The 19,887-nt window shown below is 44.7% G+C and overlaps 1 long non-coding RNA gene across 1 annotated transcript; it reads right to left on the bottom strand.

Annotated features, from left to right (window-relative positions):
- Positions 1 to 670: 670 nt before the first annotated feature.
- Positions 671 to 18,713, bottom strand: LOC128103741 (uncharacterized). Its single transcript, XR_008215763.1, has 3 exons — positions 18,603 to 18,713; positions 2,041 to 2,205; positions 671 to 1,701 (listed from the first exon to the last, which is right to left on the bottom strand). It is a non-coding gene; the product is annotated as an uncharacterized LOC128103741 (long non-coding RNA).
- Positions 18,714 to 19,887: the final 1,174 nt, after the last annotated feature.

Genomic DNA, 19,887 nt, shown 5'->3' with positions numbered 1-19,887 from the left:
CAGAATCTGAAGACATTAGGAAATGGCCACCCTCACATGCAAAGTAAACACTGCAAAATTGCATGTAGAGTACGATTCTGATCTTGTGAGAGAATTTATATATGAGAGGGGAGACGACAGTTAATTTTGAATGTCAGTTTGCTTACACTGAGAAATTCATAGGAGACTTAACAAGGGCTGTGTCTATGATGGCATCTCCAGATACTTAGATCAGGAGGGTTCTGACCTAGTGAGTGGGTTAAAGCCTGGGGATTCATATCCTGGTGGCATTATTGGGGGGGTACTGAAGGAACGTGGGTCACTGGGGATGTCCTTGGTGTAGCTCTGTCTTTTCTACTCTGTTCCCTCCCTGCAGTGAGGAAAAGAAACACACACACACACACACACACACACACACACACACACACACACACACACCCCTACTCTGCCACCATAACACTCCCTGAGTGCACCGGGCCAGGCATCGTCTGAAATCTCTGCGATCGTAAGCTATAATAGACAGCGCCCCCTTTTACATGGTGCCCCCCCAGCCCTTTTGTTCAATGCAGCAATAAACTGACTACGGCACACATACGTATTTGCCAAATACTTAACGTTTTTCTCCAGAAAATACAATATGGAAGGAAAGACACCAAACTCTGATAGCATTTTTATTTTGTGGGATTTTAATTCTTTAAATATGTTTTTCCTGAAATTTTAGCATCAGAATTAGCACTTCTACAGCCAGGAAAATAAATAATAGTTGTTGTTGTTGTTTTGGTTTTTCAAGACAGGGTTTCTCTGTGTAGTTTTGGTGACTGTCCTGGATCTTGCTCTGTAGCCCAGGCTGGCCTTGAACTCACAGAGATCCACCTGGCTCTGCCTCCCGAGTGCTGGGATTAAAGGCATGTGCCACCACTGCCGGGCAATACTAGTTTTCAAAAGTGCAAAGCAAAAAATAAATGAGCCAGCTTAGAATTCATTATGAGACTTTCCTCTCTCACTTCATTCTCAATAAATGGGGCTGACTGAAGCTTAGAGGAACAGCTCAGACTGGGTGTGGGACCCTGGGAAAGGGGATGACCTATCCATCTGGTTGATGAGACAGAGATTTCTACCTTTAGAATCTGGAAAAGGGAGCCCACTGTGGTGACTTGCACATTTAATCCCAGTACTCTAGAGGCAGAGTCAGGCAAATCTCTTTGAGATCAAGGCTGGTCTACATAGCTTATTCTGAAAAAAGAGGAGAATTTGGCCTTTGACGACTTGAGTGGAAACATTTAAGTGTAATATGAGCTATCTGGAATAAAGTAAGCCATCCTCCCTCAAAGGAAGAGGAAAGCTATGCCATTACCTGTGGTGCCTGTTTCTAACACATTCTTGAGCATAAACAGAGCATGATGGCCTACAGGAGCCGGGTCTTGGGGTAAAACCATACCAATGAGGAGTTGGCTGTGTGAGAGGGTCAGAGGAAGAACACTCTAGACATCTATGTCAGAGGTACCTCAAAGATACATAATACAACTAGCAGAAAATGGCTTCCATTATCAGCTGCACTCCCCGATGATGTGAGAGTCTCTCCATCCTGTGACACTGTTTTCTGTCCTTGACCATCCCAAACACGTGGAGACATTATCCATCAGCCTTCAGAAGAAGTGCAGCTAACAGCCGTGTTTCCTCGTCCTTCATTTGTCTCTGTTAGTAGTGTCCATGCAAACCTTCCTGAAATAGAAGCCAGCAAATTTCTTAAAACACCTCTTGATGAGTGGTCCTCTCCACTCCCTTTCCCATTGCTTTCCAAGTCTCTCGGAGAGAAAATAAAAGAATGTATCAAAATCCTTCTCCAGTCGATTTTATTTTGATTAGTTCTCCTCCTCCTCCTCCTGCTCCTCCTCCTCCTCCTCCTCCTCCTCCTCCTCCTCCTCCTCCTCCTCCTCCTCCTCCTCAAAAGCTACCTTTCCTGGTGGAGTATTTCCTTAACAAACCAAAAATAGCCCTTTTGTCAATATTACTAGGAGCTGAGATAAAAATATGCTCAATGCATTTTGATTATTCACGGACATAAAGAAGCCTTCCGAGAAGTCCATCACTGTCATGTGTTCAGAGAAGCAATCCTTTCTGGAGCAATATTTATTAAACGCTTCTGTGCACTGAGCCATCCCTCAGCATTCATGTGCTCCACATCCAATTCAGCCAGTGGAGTTTGAGAAGCAACACAGGTGAAGCCTGAAAGACACAGAGAGGGAGTGCATGGCAGGAGACAGGTTTTCCAAGCTTGCCTGAGGAAAGCCCATAGTAGAGACAGCGGAAAATTCCCTCATCCTGAGGCCCCAGAGCAGAGGCACACTAAGGATGGTTATGTAAGTGTGGTAAAGAAAGCCGGTCAGCGCCTGTTTCCCCCATAGAAGGAAAGTATCTGCTGAGTAGAAAAATTCCTGCATAACAAAGTGGCATCGACTATTTCTAGATACTGACGGGGTTTATTAAGAAAGAGTTGAACCCCTAGCATCACTCTGGGAGAGATTCTATACCAACAGCACACTATCCTGGGTGACTTGAACATAGGCTACTACAGAGAGGGAACATAGCATGCCCGGACTTGTTTATTTGGCAAGGAAAGCATCACCCAAAGTCTGGAGGACCTTTTTAAAGCAACAGATACACAAGTAGAAAAAAAATAAGGCTCATTTAAAGTATATAAGCAACTTTACACATAATACCCAGATTGTCCCAAATCCACTTATCACAGAAAAGACTCTAAACCCATTGTTTCTACAGAAGAGATCTGGCAAAGTCATTATTTAAGTTTGGGAGTTTGAATGATATCAGGACACAGAATAAAGACTCAGAAATTCTTGGGTTTAGTCAGCTATAGTCACAGGAAGTGATGTGGAAGCTTTTTTCTTTTTTTTAACTTTTAAAGTACATATTTATGTATTTTATTTATTCTTCTCTCATGCAATACATCCCAACACAGCCTCCTTTCCTCCACTTCTCCCACTCCATGTCCCCACTACCACTATGCCCTCCCCTCTCCTCCAGATCCACTGTTCCTCCATTTCCCTCCAGAAAAGAACATGCCTCTCAGGGATGTGAACAGACATGGCAAAAAAGGTGCAATAAGACTGGATACAAACCCTCATACCAAGGTTGAACAGGGCAACCCAGGAGGAGGAAAAGGGTCCCATGAGCAGGCAAAAGAGTCTAAGACACTCCAACTCCCACTGTTGGGAGTCCCACAAAAAACCCAAGCTAAACAACCACAGCATATTTGCAGAGGACCTAGTGCAGACCCATGCAGGCTCTGTGACTGCCTTTCAGTCTCTGTGAGCCCCTATGAGCACTGCTTAGTTGACTCTGTGGGCTGTGTTCTCCTGGTGTCCTCCAGCCCTCTGGCTCCTACAATCTTTCTCTCCCTCTTCCACAAGATTTCTCGAGCTCTGCTTAAAGTTTGGCTGTGGGTCTCTGCATCTGTGGGGCCTTTTATTTTCAATGTGCTGAAACATACTGGTAGAAGGAGATGGACGGTCTCATGAATCTATAACATGTATAGACAGAATTCCTGCACACAGCAGGTAAGCTCACCTCACTGACAAAGCAAGTCTGGCTCTGGGTCAGCCTGACTATTGGGGCCATTGCTTGCTGTCAGTCTTGTCCCAGATTGTTCCAGGTACAGTTGGACTTCGTTTCTCAAGCAGAGTCTACCCTACATTGGGAATCTAGATTCTCCATGATGTCTACTTGTCCAGGAAAGACCACTGCATCTTTCAGATTCCTGTCACTCAGAATTTGGTGGGTGGTTCTCAATCTAAAGTTCCTATTCAGATAAGAATTGTGTCTATCAGAGTTAAAAATCAGTGGTTGACCAGAAACTATCTCCAAATGATAACCACTAGCAAATGAAAAATTCGTTTCCTCTAATGAATTCTCACTAGGTAGACAAACTACTCTTAAGGCCAGGCCCCATGCAAAGCACAAAATGAACTCAATGTTATTTTTGGAAGGGTTTTTTTGTCACATAATGCTTTATCTGGGCATTTCTTTTTCTATTTTCTTTTCTTACCCAACAAGTCTTTTGCTTACATATTATGGTTTCTAATTTTGTGTTTTTAGGGCATTTCTGTGTGTGCCAATGTGTGTCTCTGTGTCTATATGTGTTTCTTGTGTGTTTTTTTTTTCCTTTGGCTCTTTGTTTTTCTGTTCACTTGTTTGTTTTATCTTATTCATGTTTGCTTGCGTTTTTTTGTTTTTGTTGTTGTTATTTTAAGATGCCTGTTTGTTTTCTGCTGAGAAAGAACAAGAAAGGATTGTAGATTTGGGTGACTGGAGAGGAGAGGAGGATCTGAGAAGAGTTGGGGGAGGGGAAACCACAATTGGAATTTATTGTATGAAAAAAAAAAATCTAGTTTCAACTAGAAAAAAAAAAAAAGGTGGTTGAACCAGGCATGGTAATGCACACCTTTACTCACAGCACTCAGGGAGCAGAAGCAGGAGGATCTCTGAGTTTGAGAAATCCTGGTCTACAGAGAAAGTCCCAGGACAGCCAGGACCACACAGATAAATCCTATCTCAAAAAAACTAGAAAGAAAGAAAGAAAGAAAGAAAGAAAGAAAGAAAGAAAGAAAGAAAGAAAGAAAGAAAGAAAGAAGAAAGGAAGGAAGGAAGGAAAGAAAGAAAGAAAGAAAGAAAGAAAGAAAGAAAGAAAGAAAGAAAGAAAGAAAGAAAGAAAGAAAGAAATAGATGGTGGTTTGTCAGAGAACAAAAATGAAGGATTTGGATTTGCAATACCTGTAGAGGACACTGGACAGGGGAGTAGGGGTAGGTGCTGGACAGCTGGCTCAGTAGTTAAAAGAGATTTCTGTGCAATCATAAAGACTAAAGACTACAATTCATATCCCAGCACCCACGTGGCAATCCAGGCATCCTGTACACACCTGTGACAGCAGCCCAGCAAAGAACAGAAACAGATGGTCTCTAGGACTGGCCAACCTCCAGCTTAACTGAGAAAACACTCCCAGGGCTCAGGGAGAGACCTTGCCTCAGAGGAATAGGCAGAGAGTGGTAGAGGAAAGCACTCAACCTTCTAATCTTTGCACATGTACATAGCCAATCACACATGTGCACATATATTCACTACAAATTAACTAATTGTGCTTTTTGTAAAAGGATATTGAGGGCAGGGAAAGCATGTGGTGGAGAAAAACATGTAAAATGATATGTTAAATGGATTGATATAGAATAATAGTGTCCTGTTTATTCTTGAAGGCAAGCAATTAGAAATGAAAGGTATGTTTCTCTAGCCCTTCCTGTTCACATGAATCTAAAAGGTATAACTTTAAAACACATATGTCTGTCATGACTGGCAGAACCAACCCCCAGAAGCTGAATCTGAACAAAGAAATGAGGAGGCTTGGAGGAAGGCAGGCCAGTGATGGACAGGTCATGGCAACCTGCAAACCAGTGATTGACAGGTCATGGCTATCTGAAGGCCAATGATGAACAAGTCATGGCCATCTGCAGGCCAGTGATAGGCAAGTTATGGCTGTGTGTAGGCCAACAATGGACAGGTCATGGCCACCTGGAGGTCAATGATAGACAGGTCATGACCACTTGCAGGCCAGTGATGGACAGGTCATTGCTGTGGGATAGTCTGTATGTCAAATTACTCTGATTGGTCAATAAATAAAACACTGATTGGCCAGTGGCTAGGCAGGAAGTATAGGTGGGACTAACAGAGAGGAGAAAAGAGAGAACAGGAAGGCGGAAGGAGTCACTGCCAGACACCACCATGACAAGCAGCATGTGAAGATGCCGGTAAGCCACGAGCCATGTGGCAAGATATAGATTTATGGAAATGGATTAATTTAAGCTGTAAGACTAGTTAGCAAGAAGCCTGCCACAGCCATACAGTTTGTAAGCAATATAAGTCTCTGTGTTTACTTGGTTGGGTCTGAGCAGCTGTGGGACTGGCAGGTGAGAGAGATTTGTCCTGACTGTGGGCAAGGCGGGAAAACTCTAGTTACAGGTCATGGCTATCTGTCTGTTCTAGAACAGGAACTTTCCCAGACCCTATAGTGAAGGATGGGTGGTGGAGATGCCAGGAGTCTAACACAATGAAATAATATCTAGTGAGTAGATACCCAGCATGAACCTAGAGCTGTAGAAATACAGAGGGAGCAAGATGCTGTTTCTCTCCCTGAAATTCATAGTCACCTAGCCAGAACCAGATCAGAATAAGACATGAGTGAATCCCGTCTTGCAGATTATCACAAGCCAGTGATACCAAACCTCTAGTCAAAAAGGCAATAGTCTGTTTTTAAATATAAACAGACACCCCCAAGAGCAGAGTCTCCTATGGCCAGTGTGCTGAATGCACACCACATGAAATCACATATTGAACCCCTCCGAGCCGTAATTACCATATCTGTTTTGCAAAGAGGTACTTTCTTCATTATACAGTTGAGGGGATTGAATGAGCCAATACTGGCAGAGCATTTGAAAGAGCCCTGGATACACAGAAAGTTCTGAATGAATGTTAGCTGCTTTGATTCTGAAGGCTCCTAATGAGGAAGTCTTATTATTACATAGCAATCAGTGTCTTAATCGGAATGAGCAAGAAGATACACGATTATGAGAATGAAATGGGGGGAATGAGTAAGGAATTGAAATTCATCAGCAGCAAGAAGCCATTTTTCATCACTATGGGGTACTGCCTGATGGCAGTTCAGACCAGGGAATGGTAGGAGGCAGAGTACCTGAATGTAGGCTCACACAGTCAGGCTGGCATAGGCAAGGCTGCCTCTGCCTCACCCTAATTCTGAGCTCTCTAAGTCCTCCCCCGGTGTCCTCCTCTTGGGACTGCTTTTCAAGTTTTCTTGATGTCCCTTTTGATAGAACAGGAGAGCATATGGACTAATAGATGACCGAAACAAGAAGTTAGCCAACAAGAGGTCTAGACTCATGCTCTGTAACTACTTTACACCCAGGGCTAGGTGGTGCAGGCCTGCGATCCCAGGCCCAGCCTCTTACACTGTGGGGGCTGAGAAGAACTTGGTCACAGGAAAATGTTTCTGAACACACCACGATGTAAAATCAGTTGAAAATCAAAAGTGTAATGATTTCAATGTGTTTCTGAAAGCGCTCACCCGAGCTACATCCTGGGACTTTATTGCATGCAGCCTTGGTTCTCAGTACACTTGTTCACCTTGTGTATGACGTCGCCCCATGCAACACCAGCAAACGCTGCTAAAACACCCTGGCTCTGGTTCCAGACCCTGCTTATGATGGACTGCAGTGATTTTACTGTACAGAGGTCTTGTGCTGCTATAGAAACATAATGGTTTCATTAGAGAAAGCAAAGACTCTTAATGTTTTCCTCCCGCTGTTCCTGAGCATGGAAGTAATATATGAGTATCTTTGATTTAAAAACTACTGTTTGAATTGCTGATTTCAGTTCCTTTCTTTCTGTCTTTCTTTCCTCCTTTCTTTCTTTCCTTTTTTCTTTCTTTCTCCCTTCCTTCCTTCCTTCCTTTCTTTCTTTATTTAAATCTTTAAATGAACTTTGTCTTAGGGCGAGGGAAGAATTTCCAACAATTTCAAAAATGTCCCTAAACAGATTCTGCCACTCTGTACTGCAAACTTACTCCAAGTGGCATTCTCAAGCCGGTGATTCTACAGCCGTCCTATCAATCATGTTAAGATGATCTCTGTTCATTGGCACCAAATAGTTACCCAGTTTAATTCTCCCTGTAAAAGTAAACAAGCACATCCATGTCATTAGTATGTAAATTTGCTTTCATCACTAATCAATGCTAGAATTATCTGTACAGCAAAAAATTGTTTTAAAATACATTTCCTTATGATGATTCTTTATCAGTAAATGTTTTGTTTTTAATGTGTGTTTTGTATACCTAGAGGCCTGAGGTCACATAAGGATTTTTTAGATGATAAGGGGGTTGCATGGGGAAAGTTTAAGATGCCTCAATCCAGCTACTCAGGGGACTGAAGCAGGAGGATCACAAGTTCAAGGCCTGCATATGTCACAAAGAGAGTTCAAGGCCAAACTAAGCAGCCTTGTCTCAAAATATAAAAAGTTAAAAATGGTTTTTTGCTTTTTTTTTTTTTTAATTAAGAAAGAAAAGAAAAAAGGAAGACTGGGATGTAGATTCAAGGTAGAGTGCTTGGCTAGCATGCCTGAGGCCCTGGGTTCAATCCCTAGTACAGTAATAAAACACACACACACACACACACACACACACACACACACACACACACACACACAAATACATACATATAACTCCAACCACATGGGCTCCTAAGAGGGATGACCCTCCTCCACACACCTGTCCCATGCTCAAAGCTGTGTGGGAGGGACTGCAAGGTGAGCTGCTGGGAAAGGGAGCAGCAAGTTCTTAGGGCTCTTAGCTCACTGAGTCTCTGGGAAAGATACAGAGCACAGGCAGCAGTGAGACTCAGGTCCTAAGAGAGCTCCTGCCTGGAAACTGAAGTGTCCAGGCACCCCCTAGTGGTCTAATTTCCTGCTGTGCTGAATGTCACCTGCCTCGAAGGTCCAGAAATATGATGAGTGAGACAGTTTACGATTTGCCTCTACCCAACCCTGTGCAAATGGCCAGTGGACACACAGGACACCTGCTGTCCTTGCAGCCCGCCTGGCCTCCCGAGAAGCTTGTTAGGCATAGAGGCTGAGGAGCATGCCCTGCTTGTTTCCACAGTTAACTCTACCTCTTGGTAAAGATGCACCTTCTGCTGTTTGTGTCAGGGTAATGGGAGCTACCTCTCCATGTGGTGGTTTGACATCTGACTTCAGGGGAAAAGCCAAACTGGAATCTTTGTGGAGATGACATGAGGCTTCCTTTCTCTTTTTCCTGTCCCACATGTGGGATGAGGGGACTGGAAGCAAACCCAGAGCTAGCTTGAACCTTTTAAGGTTCACCTAGCACAGTACTCAGGATTGGCCCCAGGACCCTTGGCTGGGACTGAGTCATAGGTTTTACCCATATTGATGTTGAGTCATAATTAGGAAACATTATCATTTGAAAGACATGGGCTGATGCCAAAGTGTCAAGATTCCAATCTCATCTTCGTCACTTATGAACTATAATGTTGGGGAGGGGTGGGGAATCACTTAACCTCTCTCCCTCAGACTGTTAGTCTATAAAAGGGATAATAACAGTTACTACCTGTTGGAGTCACATGGAGGACTAAATGAATTAAATATGTAAAGTCCTTGGAACAGACCCTGCCAAGAGTGCCATGTACGTTATGTTAAAGTGAAAGCTGCTACGTATCAAGCATATCAATTATCATTATTATGCATTTTATTGTCTGTTACTACATGTACTACTTCGTGTATCTTCTCTATAAACCTATTATTAAATTCATTCCACAGAAAAACTAAGAAAGACTGGTAGCAAACAGCTCACAAAAGTCACCCTGTAAATGGCCAAATTGGAGTCTAGTATTAGAGCCCTATCTGTGTACTTGATCCAGGGTGAATCTGCCATCCATAAAAGTATGTATGAGGAAAGGTTAGCTGTCCTTACACAGTTAACTGTGAATAGGGGATTGAGTAGGAGAAAGGGAGATCAAGTAGGAAAGGCTTGATCCGGGCCATAGCAGATGGACAGCAGAAAAAGCATGTGACTGAAGCCTGAGCGAAGACGGAGGCATGTGGGATGTGTGGCATGTTTTAGTGCCATAGTTTTCAGGTTTTGATCTGAATGCCCCTCACAGGTGAGTCAAAGACCCTAAAACAGTGGTCCCTAAGAATTAACATTTCCTCACAACCCTGGGCTAGAGGAGGGAAAGGCTGCTGCATCCTGTCCTGCAGGAGAATCCGTCTCAGTTCTGATAGTATCCCATCCGCAGATTTCCTTTGTTCCATCTGTCCTAGAAGACTGTAACAGCATGACACAGGGTGGAGGGAGACCAGGAGTCATGCTCACCCCAGTCAAGCCGTAAACAAATCCATTTTCTTTACCAGTTTCTGATTCCTGATTTCTTTGGAAATATAGGACCGCTAAGGTGGCGGGAGTGTGGACCCAAGTGCTCAGGAACAGGCTCATGCACTGGGGGCTTGGACCGGACCCCAGCTTGGTGATTGGACCTTAAAAGTTCTGACCTGCTAGGGAGATGAATCCTTTGGTGGATTCTTGATATGACTGGCTATATATAGGGAGTTCGGGCCTAGTTGAAGGAAGTTCCTGGAGGTGTGCATTGGGGCTACATCTTCCCTTGGCCTCTCCCTCTACTCCCCTGTAATCTGCTTCTTCGGCAGGACTCCGCTTCGAGACCATTAGCGAGATAGCTGTTTCCTCTATTAATTTGTTTCAATCAGGCTTTTGTTTACCTGGCGAAGGTTGGTTGCTTGTAGTGAGGAGCAAACAAGGAACTGGTGGAGCAGGGAGAGTCAGACTGCAGAGGGCCTTGCACCCACACCGGGATGCCACACCGGGATGCTACCGGGCTACTGGGCCATAGTCAGCAAAGAACTGTCACAGGAGGCTAACAGGGAAGCCACACAGGAGAATTTGCCTTCTTTCACACAAGGAACTGATAAAGATTCTGGGGTGCAAAGGGAGTTTGGAATTCCCCTGTGAGTCAGGGTGAAGTCCTGAGGACTAGCTGAGCATGCACAAGGCTATGAATTCGATCCTCAGCTCTGGGACAGGGAGCGCGAATACACAAGAGAAAATACACTCATTTGCCATGAGACTTGGTAGTGGAGTGACGGGTATCTCTGCTCTACCACGATTCTTCACATGGCTTCATGTAGGCTGTAGTCTGATTAGAGATGAGAATAGAAACCAAATAAAGAACCAGATCCAGTTCCCAGCCCCCCCACCCCCGCCCCCCGGCCCTTCTACTAGCAGCCTGAAGAACTGCTATTAGACTCGATTTCTCTTCTGATCTTCTAATGACTCTGGAGATCCCTAGCCTCTGGAATATTTTGTCGAACATTGTTGTGACTGTCACAGTTTAAATATGATGTGGCTAAACCTCCAAAATTATATGTACTGCAATCTCGGTCCCCAGCATGCGGCTATGGAAAAGTGGAGCTTTTCAGAGGTGAGGCCTGATAGAAAGGAAAACTCAGGATGTTGGGACTCTGTCCTCAGAAGGATTAATAAGTGCCTAGGAACCCAAATAAGTTCCCACAAAAATGAATTACGCCATCAGCAAGCCCAGTCCCTGAATTCCTCTTGCTTCTCTTTCCTTGCTGTATGACTACTCCCTTTCACACTTCCAAACAACTAAGTGGAGGCCATGACTCCTTTCTATCTCAGTTTCCTCTCTGTGCAACATGAGTGACAATGTTTACTTTCAACATAGCAGTTTTGGAAAAGTAGATAATTTCAGCATTATAGAATGAAGCTTGAGAATTTGGGAATAGCTGAAGGGAATAAAGAACAGAGATGGGAATAGGGAGCTCTTCATTAGGGGCAAGAGGGTTCATCTGGTTGCAGGTTATAGTCTATCATCAGGGAAGCTAGACAAGAAATCAAGGTGGGAACTTGGGGGCAAGAGCGGATGCAGAGGCCGTGGAGGAATACTGCTTATTGTCTTGTTCTTCATGGCTTTCTCAGTCTGTTGGTTTGCTTGTTAGTTTGTTTGCTTGTTTGCTTGCTTGCTTCAGACTGGGCTCATTTCTTTCTTTGCTTTTTTCTCTTGGGGTTATAATCTAATGGCATTTCTTCCTTCTCCTTCCTTCCTCCAAACTTTCCCATACACCTCTCCCTGCTCTTCTTCAAATTCATGGTCTCTTTTTTCACCAGTTATCATTGTATATGTGTAGCACAAATCTTAAAAGGTCTTATTAATAAAATCAAACCTGGATTCTGGTATTGGGGTGAATGCTGGAAGATCAGAGAAGCAGAACAAACCACAGCTTCCTCACCTTGCCAATTCCACAGCTGATCCTGTTTCTCAGACTGGAAGCCTCTGAGTCTTCATCCAAATGGGTCTCAGCTGAACTGCTGCTCAAAAGCCTCAAGCTTAACCAGCTAGTTCCTGGTTTTCAGGCCTTATATATCTTTCTGCTTTATGCCATCACTTCCTGGGATTAAAGGCTCACTTCCTGGGATTAAAGGCTCCCTTCGTGGGATTAAAGGCATGTGTCACCATGCCTGGCTGTTTCCAGTGTGACTTTAAACTCACAGAGATCCAGATGGATCTCTGCCTCCAGAAGGCTAGGATTAAAGGTGTGAGTGCCACCATTTTCTGGCCTCTATGTCTGTCTAGTGGCTGTTCTATTCTCTGACCCCAGATAATTTATTAGGGTGCACAATATTTTGGGGAACACAATATCACTACATATGTTGTATACATATGTATATGTATGCATATATATGTATATACATGTGTACTCCCTAATATGATCTGTTGAGTCCATATATTGTTAGTCATATCTACGATTTGGGGCTGACATTTGGCACTTGACAACCAATTGGCATGCTCTTCCTTGGGGAAGACCACCTGTAAGCTCCCAGTTTTCCTCAGTTGCTTATAGCTCTTTGCGTAGTTGAGATCGTCACTTCTTAAGAGAAGTTACTATTGCAAGTCAAGATAGTTTCAAGGGCTGGAGAGATGGCTCAGAGGTTAAGAGCACTGACTACTCTTTCAGGGGTCCTGAGTTCAATTTCTAGCAACCACATAGTGGCTCACAACCATCTATAATGAGATCTGGTGCCCTCTTCTGGCCTGTAAGGACACATGCAGGCAGAATACTGTATACATGATAAATAAATAAAATCTTTTAAAAAAAAAAAAAAAAAAGATAGCTTCAAGAAGATGGTGATAGAAGCCAGGGAGATGGCTTGGTGTATAAAGCACTTGCTTAAAACCAGAGTTCAGAATTCCAGAACTCACGACAAAGCCAGGTGGCTGCCTGTAGGAAGTAGACCCAAAGGATGAGATCCCTGGAGCAAATTAGCTACCTAGATTAGCTGGAATTGGCCAAGTCCAAGTTCAGTGAAAGACTCAGCCTCAATAAATAAAGTGGAGAGCTAATGAAGAAGACACCCATCATCACCCACCCCCCCCCCACACACACACACCCATAAATGTACGTACATCAGCAGTTAATACAACTGAAAACACAGCAGGGGAAATTCCACATCCACACCACAAAACAAAAATTATACATAGGCATCATGCACAGTCAAGTTTCAGATGCCATCTCACCCTGCTCTCTTCATATTCAGGTCCACAGCATCTATAGGAATGTATTGTCCATGAATTTGCATGTATTAGCATTATCAAGGAATGATACTATTATTATGTAAGCAGCTTCAGTTTAAACAGGCTGTCAGTCAACTGCCTCCAGGCTTGGCAGTATCTACTTTGTTGGCAGATAGGACATTCTAGCCGTCTTTTTTTCTGCCATGTTTTTGACAAACATCATAAGCCAGGTGCCTTTTTCTGAGCTGTCCCCTGGGCTCATCTGGGGCTTTAGCCTGAACCATCAAGCACATCTCAAAGTGCTGACATATTTCAGTAGCCAACGGAGGTAAATGAACACACAAATTCATTTTCAATCCAACTTTATCTGTTCTTTTTTCCTTATAGTTAATAGGGGTAGGAGACTTAGTAATATGTTCTGAATGGATGATTTAAAATTTTTTGTCTTAATGAAAACACATGTTCACACAGATCTTTACAGCTAACCATTATGAAAACTGATAATTTCTCCATCTGCAACACACCTATAAAAATACACTAGTGTTTTATAATTCCCAGAGTTCGGTTATAAATTCGAAAAGCTCTGTTTATCAAAATGAAATTTAACAAATGCATTTATAATTGGAGCCAAATACATGTAGAGGAGCCACAGGCTGAGTCCTCCATAATACAGGGTAACCTTCGGTACCAGCAATGACATCATCTTCCTTAAGTGCCCAAAGCAGCAGGACACACTCCAGGAAGATGAAGAGCATGTCAAATATTAATACTTTGCTTTGCTTCAAAATAACTGGAAAGAGATATAACTTAAGTATGATTTGATTTTTTTCCCTAAGACGGGTTCTTACAGGGTAGCCTTGGCTGGCCTCAAAGTGAGGTCTGCTGTGGAATATTTCTTTACACTGTGTGAATATATCACTGTGATTGGTTTAATAAAGAAGCTGACTGGCCAATAGCTGAACAGAATAAGATTAGTCAAGAGAGTCAGACTAGGAGAATGCTGGGAGGAAGAAGGGCAGAGTCTGAAGTCACCAGCAGACAGGGAAAAGCAAGATGGGCATGCTGTACTGATAAAAGGTATCAAGCCACATAGCAAAGCATAGATAAGAAATATGGGTTAATTGAAATATAAGAGCTAGCTAGTAACATGCCTGAGCTATTAGCCTAGCATTAATAATTAATATAATCCTTAGTGTGTTTATTTGAGAGTGGCTTCTGGATAGAAAAGTGCCTACACAAGTCCTCCTGCCTCATCCTCTTGTATGTCTGTATACTATGTGCAGGTAGTGCCTGAAAAGGCCATAAAAGGACATCAGATCCTCTAGTACTGGAGTTATAGACTGTTGTAAGCCACCACGTGGGTGCAAAGAATCCAACCCAGGTCCTCTGGAAGCAGTCAGTGCTCTTAACAGGTGAGCCACCTCTCCAGCCCTAATTTTTTTTTAAGAAGAGGAATTTTGGGATTATAATCTACTCAGTCACTTGCCTCTTCCAGACAGAGGGAGGAGAGAAACAGACAGGGAGAGGGAGAAGGGGGGGAGAGAGAGAGAGAAAGAGAGAGAGAGAGAGAGAGAGAGAGAGAGAGAGAGAGAGAGAGAGAATGGTATGCTTATGAATATTAGTTGGAGCATCATGCTTAAGCAATTAGCTAACAGGTGGCTTTTAAGGAAACAAAACTGGAATACCAGCTCTCCAAGATGTGAGAGAGGAAGTGGATACTCAGCCTTAGCCTATGGTGAGTTTCTAAACTATTAGAAAGACAAGCTGGCTTTCTGTAAACAGACCCTAATAAACTCGGTCGAAAATGGCTATGAAGTGGTTAGTGGTTGCCATCCCTGAATGAGACAGATAACTCTCCCTCCCCACAGAGTGCCAACTGGCTGGGAAACAATTTTGCCAAGGGCACAGAACAAAATCTGTGACGTGGAAAGATCAGCAAAGGTAGAGATGTTCCTGTCAAAGCAGAAGCCAAGTGTCATTTCTTAGGAAACAGTCACACAGAAGACATTATGCAAAGCAGGCACAAGAGGGAGAGTTTGGCAGATACACTGATTCAGCAGGTCCAGCCAGCTCATCTGCTGAGAAAGAACTGTGTTAATTAACAGGAAATGTGTGTGAAGAAAATTAATATATAATAAATGCAACATTTGGCTGTGAAACCAGCAGGGTTGAGTCTTCTGTAGGGCAGAGGAAAGACAGTGTGTTACAAATAAAATCCTGTGCTATGTCCCACTCTCTTCCTTATCCTCCACATTATCTGCATTGCAGATGACCAAGACGGGATCCTTCATTCACTACCTCCATCTACAAACATTCACTAAATATCAAACACCTGTTCCTGGCCTAGCCCTAGTGATACACATTCTTTAAGGGCAATGGAGACTTTCTTGATTCTTGATAAACATAACTAGAGGCTTGGGGTGCTTGAAAAATCAGTGGCCACCAGAGCCACCCCAAGCCAATGACTTCCAAGGTCATTGAGTTTGTTATCTCATGCCCAAGAAGAACAAGAAACCATGGACAAGGAATGAACAGAGTAAACACAGACACAGTCTGGGAAAGTGAGTCCTGAAGTGGGAGGGGCTTCGAGGGAGGAATACCCATGTGTTGCCCTGTCCAGTGGGCTTTTACGGATTTCATGGTGAGAACTGGATGGAGGCTGACATAATCTTTTTTTGATATAGGTCATTTTTTAGTGCATCATGGAGCCAGCCAATAAGGAGTCCACATGCTTTATGCATATTCCCTCTGCCCAATAGGAATGTCACTCATCCTTTCAGGGGAGTGGCCAGATGTGCTACATGGCTAGCACACGATCCACTGTGGGTCCCCACCCTTGCTGCCTAGGGGCACTCATATCTTATTAGGCCCTGGGGATGCAGAAATGACTCTGGGGCCTAGTTCTTGTCCTTAGGGAGATACTATCATAATTTGGCAAGACAGGCCATCTGCGAATCATTCATAAATTGAGAAGCGCTCTGGTAATGAAAGGAACAAAACCCACTCCTGAGAGCAAGTGCTTGGTCCACACTCCCTTCTCTGAGAACTGTGGATTCCCCCCTGTCCCAGGATGGAGGGCCACCCTAGCTTTAGCTGTTGATACCCAAATTATCAGCTGGGCTGAGAGAGTCAGTGTTTCCAGCATTAGAATCACAGTCCAGGAAAGACTGACCCACATGCTGGAGATGGGGAACAGGTTTGGAATACCCAGTCATGATAAACAGACCCAGAAGGACTGTGGGGAAAGAGCAAAAGCAAGCTGTCCCCAGAGGGACATGGTTACACGAACCTACTTCAGTCCCCACAGAGATGAGATGCCATCCAGGCTCTGACTTGTGGGCTGACATGAGACCAGGCTGCACTTCCTAGTTTCTGTCAGGGTCCTTCCTGAGCTAGGCTGAGGGGATGGGATAGGAAAGCTGCTCCTGTGAGGCTGTGGGCCACAGTGGGGGAGGGCACTTATTGGACACTCTAGTTCCTTTCATCCCACAGATGATGCCAGAGGAGTCGTGGGCAAACCCAGCAGAGAGAACACAGTAGACATCCGACAACAGGTTCTTGCCTAGACACAACCCTATGTCCTTGGCCTCATTAGCTCCAGCTCTCAAAGACTATCCTCTTCTGCTTCCCCCAGGAAGAGCTCTGAGTGTTTTGGTGGTGGATGCTTCTAGACCAATAGATCAACACACTGTAATCAGACCCCTCTAGATTCTAAGAACTCTTCTCCCAAACTCAGCTGACTCAACTGTCTGAGTCATGATTTCCTGGGAGGGTACCCAGGCTGCTTTTACATTTGGGGTTACTTTCCATTTATCTCAATTTATCATTGAAGGCAAGGGCTATATCTTATTCTCTTTAAACCATCAATATGTTGTTGTTTTAATGTGAAAATGGGTCTTTCATGAAAGAAAGGTGTGGCATGTTTAGCCTGCAGGCTCCCCAGCTCCTTTGAATGCATACAAGCAACAGACCTCCACATACCAGGTAGTTAGCCTTTTGTCTATCAGCCTCTCCTCACCTCCACCTCTGGCCAGGACTGAAACCTGGATCTTCAGCACAAGAAAAACAACCTCTTGCAAATTTAAAAGGCCAACCTCGGGCCTACAAGACAGCTCCATGCGTTTAAAGCACTTCCTGTGCAAGCCTGAAACCCTGAGCTTGACCCTCAGAACCCACAGTGGCTCAGACTCCTGAAAGTTGTCCTATGACCTGCTCGCACAGCTGCACATTTGCACACATGCACACAAACAATGCATCTAAAATAAAATTCGGAAACTGTCAAAGCCAGTCTTCCCATGAGGAGACCAATCCGGGAAGGGTGGATTTTCTCCACACCACATAGCTAGCCAGTGACATGACCCACTGCACCATTCAGGAGATGGCTGCCTTGAGTTTCAGGACAGCGAGTGCAGAAGGAATGTGTGTGTGTGTGTGTGTGTGTGTGTGTGTGTGTGTGTGTGTGTGTGTGTGGTGTGTGCCAGTTCCCCTTCTCTTTGTCATCTGCTGAAGCCATGGGCAGCCACCTTCAGCTCCATTCCCTGCCCCCCCACACCCCCACACCCCCCCACACACACCCCACACCCCGCTTTCAGATGCTAATTAGTGGGACCTGTCCAGTCTTGGCCCTGCTCCTCTGAGTCTGTTGTTCACACTGACCTGAAATGACTGGGCACCCCCCAGCTTCTTCAGACTCGTCTAATTCAAATGCCTTTTCTGTTCGTCTTTCCTCCCCTCCCCCAAAGAAAACAGCTCCCAGAAGCATAAAACATGGGTGCTCACTCCACCTAGCTCCCAGCCTGACCCTACTGCAGTGTGTGGCAGTATGTGTTGGCTCCCCCGACAGCCACCACTCACAAGCCACAGCTTAGAAAGTCAACTCGAAGCCTGTCCCAAAGCCAGTGGCTCTGACCAAGCACCTTCTCAGACAAGGCACATTATGCAAAACAGCGCAAGATGGACAGATTGGCAAGAATTCAGGTACAACTCAGCGTGGAAATTCTTGCCAATGTCTAGGCAAAGAGGAAGTAGTGTATTAATTAACAGGAAGTCAGTCAAAAGCGCTACATGGAGCATTTCCTATCAAAGCCCCTGTCAGTAAATAGGGCAGCTGGGAAGAGGAGTCAGCGCTGCACCAGGCAGGTCAGGGCGTTTCTTAAGGAAAAAATGACTCTGCCTTTCCTCTCTTTCGAGAGTCACAGGGAGACTCATCCCCCCCCCCACCCCCACCCCCCCGCCACTGTGAGTCACTTTCCTCTTTATTGTCTCCCACCCCAGCGGAGATGAGTCTGTTTAGAGTGACTGGCAGAGCCCACGGCCGCAGTGCTGACAGTGCCTTTGGTTACAAACGCACAGACTCTGAGCCCAGTCATCAGTGAGGAGCCCCGGCTTTCCCCCCCCGAGTGTATCTCCTGATCTACCAGCACCTCACGGAGTTCTGGGTTCTCTGGGAACAGCTGTCATCTCCTGTGCGTCAATTACCACTCAGGCCGGTTTCTCCCACAAGACTGTGCGGTAATTTCGGATCCACTCCTGCGGTGCTTCCTTCTCCCGTATTATGGGATTGCGCCGCAAGTTGAATGAATGAGTGGATGACTCCACCCCCAGGTTAGGCTCTGAGGTGCTAGTTCAGACTGAAGTAAAAATTACCATGAGAGATGGCCGGGCGGCGGGTGGCGCACACCTTTAATGCCAGCAATCGGGAGGCAGAGCCAGGCGGATCTCTGTGGAGTTCAAAGTCAGCCTGGTCTACAGAGTGAGGTCCAGGACAGGCACCAAAACTACACAGAGAAACCCTGTCTCGAAAAACAAAACAAAAATTGTCATGAGAGACAAAACACAGAGACACTCCCCAAGCCTTTCCCTAGAAGAGAGAGTTGAGAATCTCAAGCACCTGGTACAGGACAAGGAAAAGCTCAGGGAAACAGTGACATATTAAAATGGAAGGAGCCCTATGGGCCGGAGTGTGGGTGACAATGGGGATGCTGACTTTGAAGAATCTCAAAGCAGTGAGAAATCTGAGCAGCACTGGAGACTCAGGGGTCAATAGCACGTGCTCTTTCAGAGGACCCACGTTTAGTTCACAGCACCCACTGCTGGGCAGCTCAAAACCCCCTGTATCTCCAGCTCCAGGCGGTCTGGCGCCCTCCTGTGGCCTCCAAAGGCATCCACACATGTGTCACACCCTCACACAGACACATGACAGGTGTAAATAAAAAAAAAAAAAATCTTTTTTTTAACAGAAATCTGACCAACACGAGTTTACATTTTACTATCATGATCTGAGAAACAGTTGGCACGCTGAAAAGTGTTCAGCCAGGCTCAAGGCTAGAACCTCTGCCCCAGTGGGCTATTAATGACACATATTAAATTATTATAATTGTGTTACTTCTCCTTGGATACACATTAGATTCTGCGTGGAATTCAATTTGGAGAGATCCTCATTGGCCACACACACAGACCACTCAGATTCAGATGTGGTTGCTGACATCAGTTATCCCAGTCCATAATCTTCGGAGCTGGATTTAAGTGAGACCCATGCCTGCAACTCCTGGGGACCTGGGCGTCTTGCATTTAAATAGAAAGTTTTGAGAAAACAATAGCCCGAGGACTGTCCTACAAACTTGAGTGTTGATGTTGCCATTTTCTGTGACTGCTTGACATTTTTATTTGTTTCCTTATTTGATATTTAGAATCTATAGCAGAAAGAGG

Source organism: Peromyscus californicus, unplaced genomic scaffold (assembly GCF_007827085.1).
Source record: "Peromyscus californicus insignis strain IS unplaced genomic scaffold, ASM782708v3 Scaffold_8__1_contigs__length_139910024, whole genome shotgun sequence".
NCBI lineage: Eukaryota > Metazoa > Chordata > Mammalia > Rodentia > Cricetidae > Peromyscus > Peromyscus californicus.
This window is presented reverse-complemented; position numbering and strand designations above follow the sequence as displayed.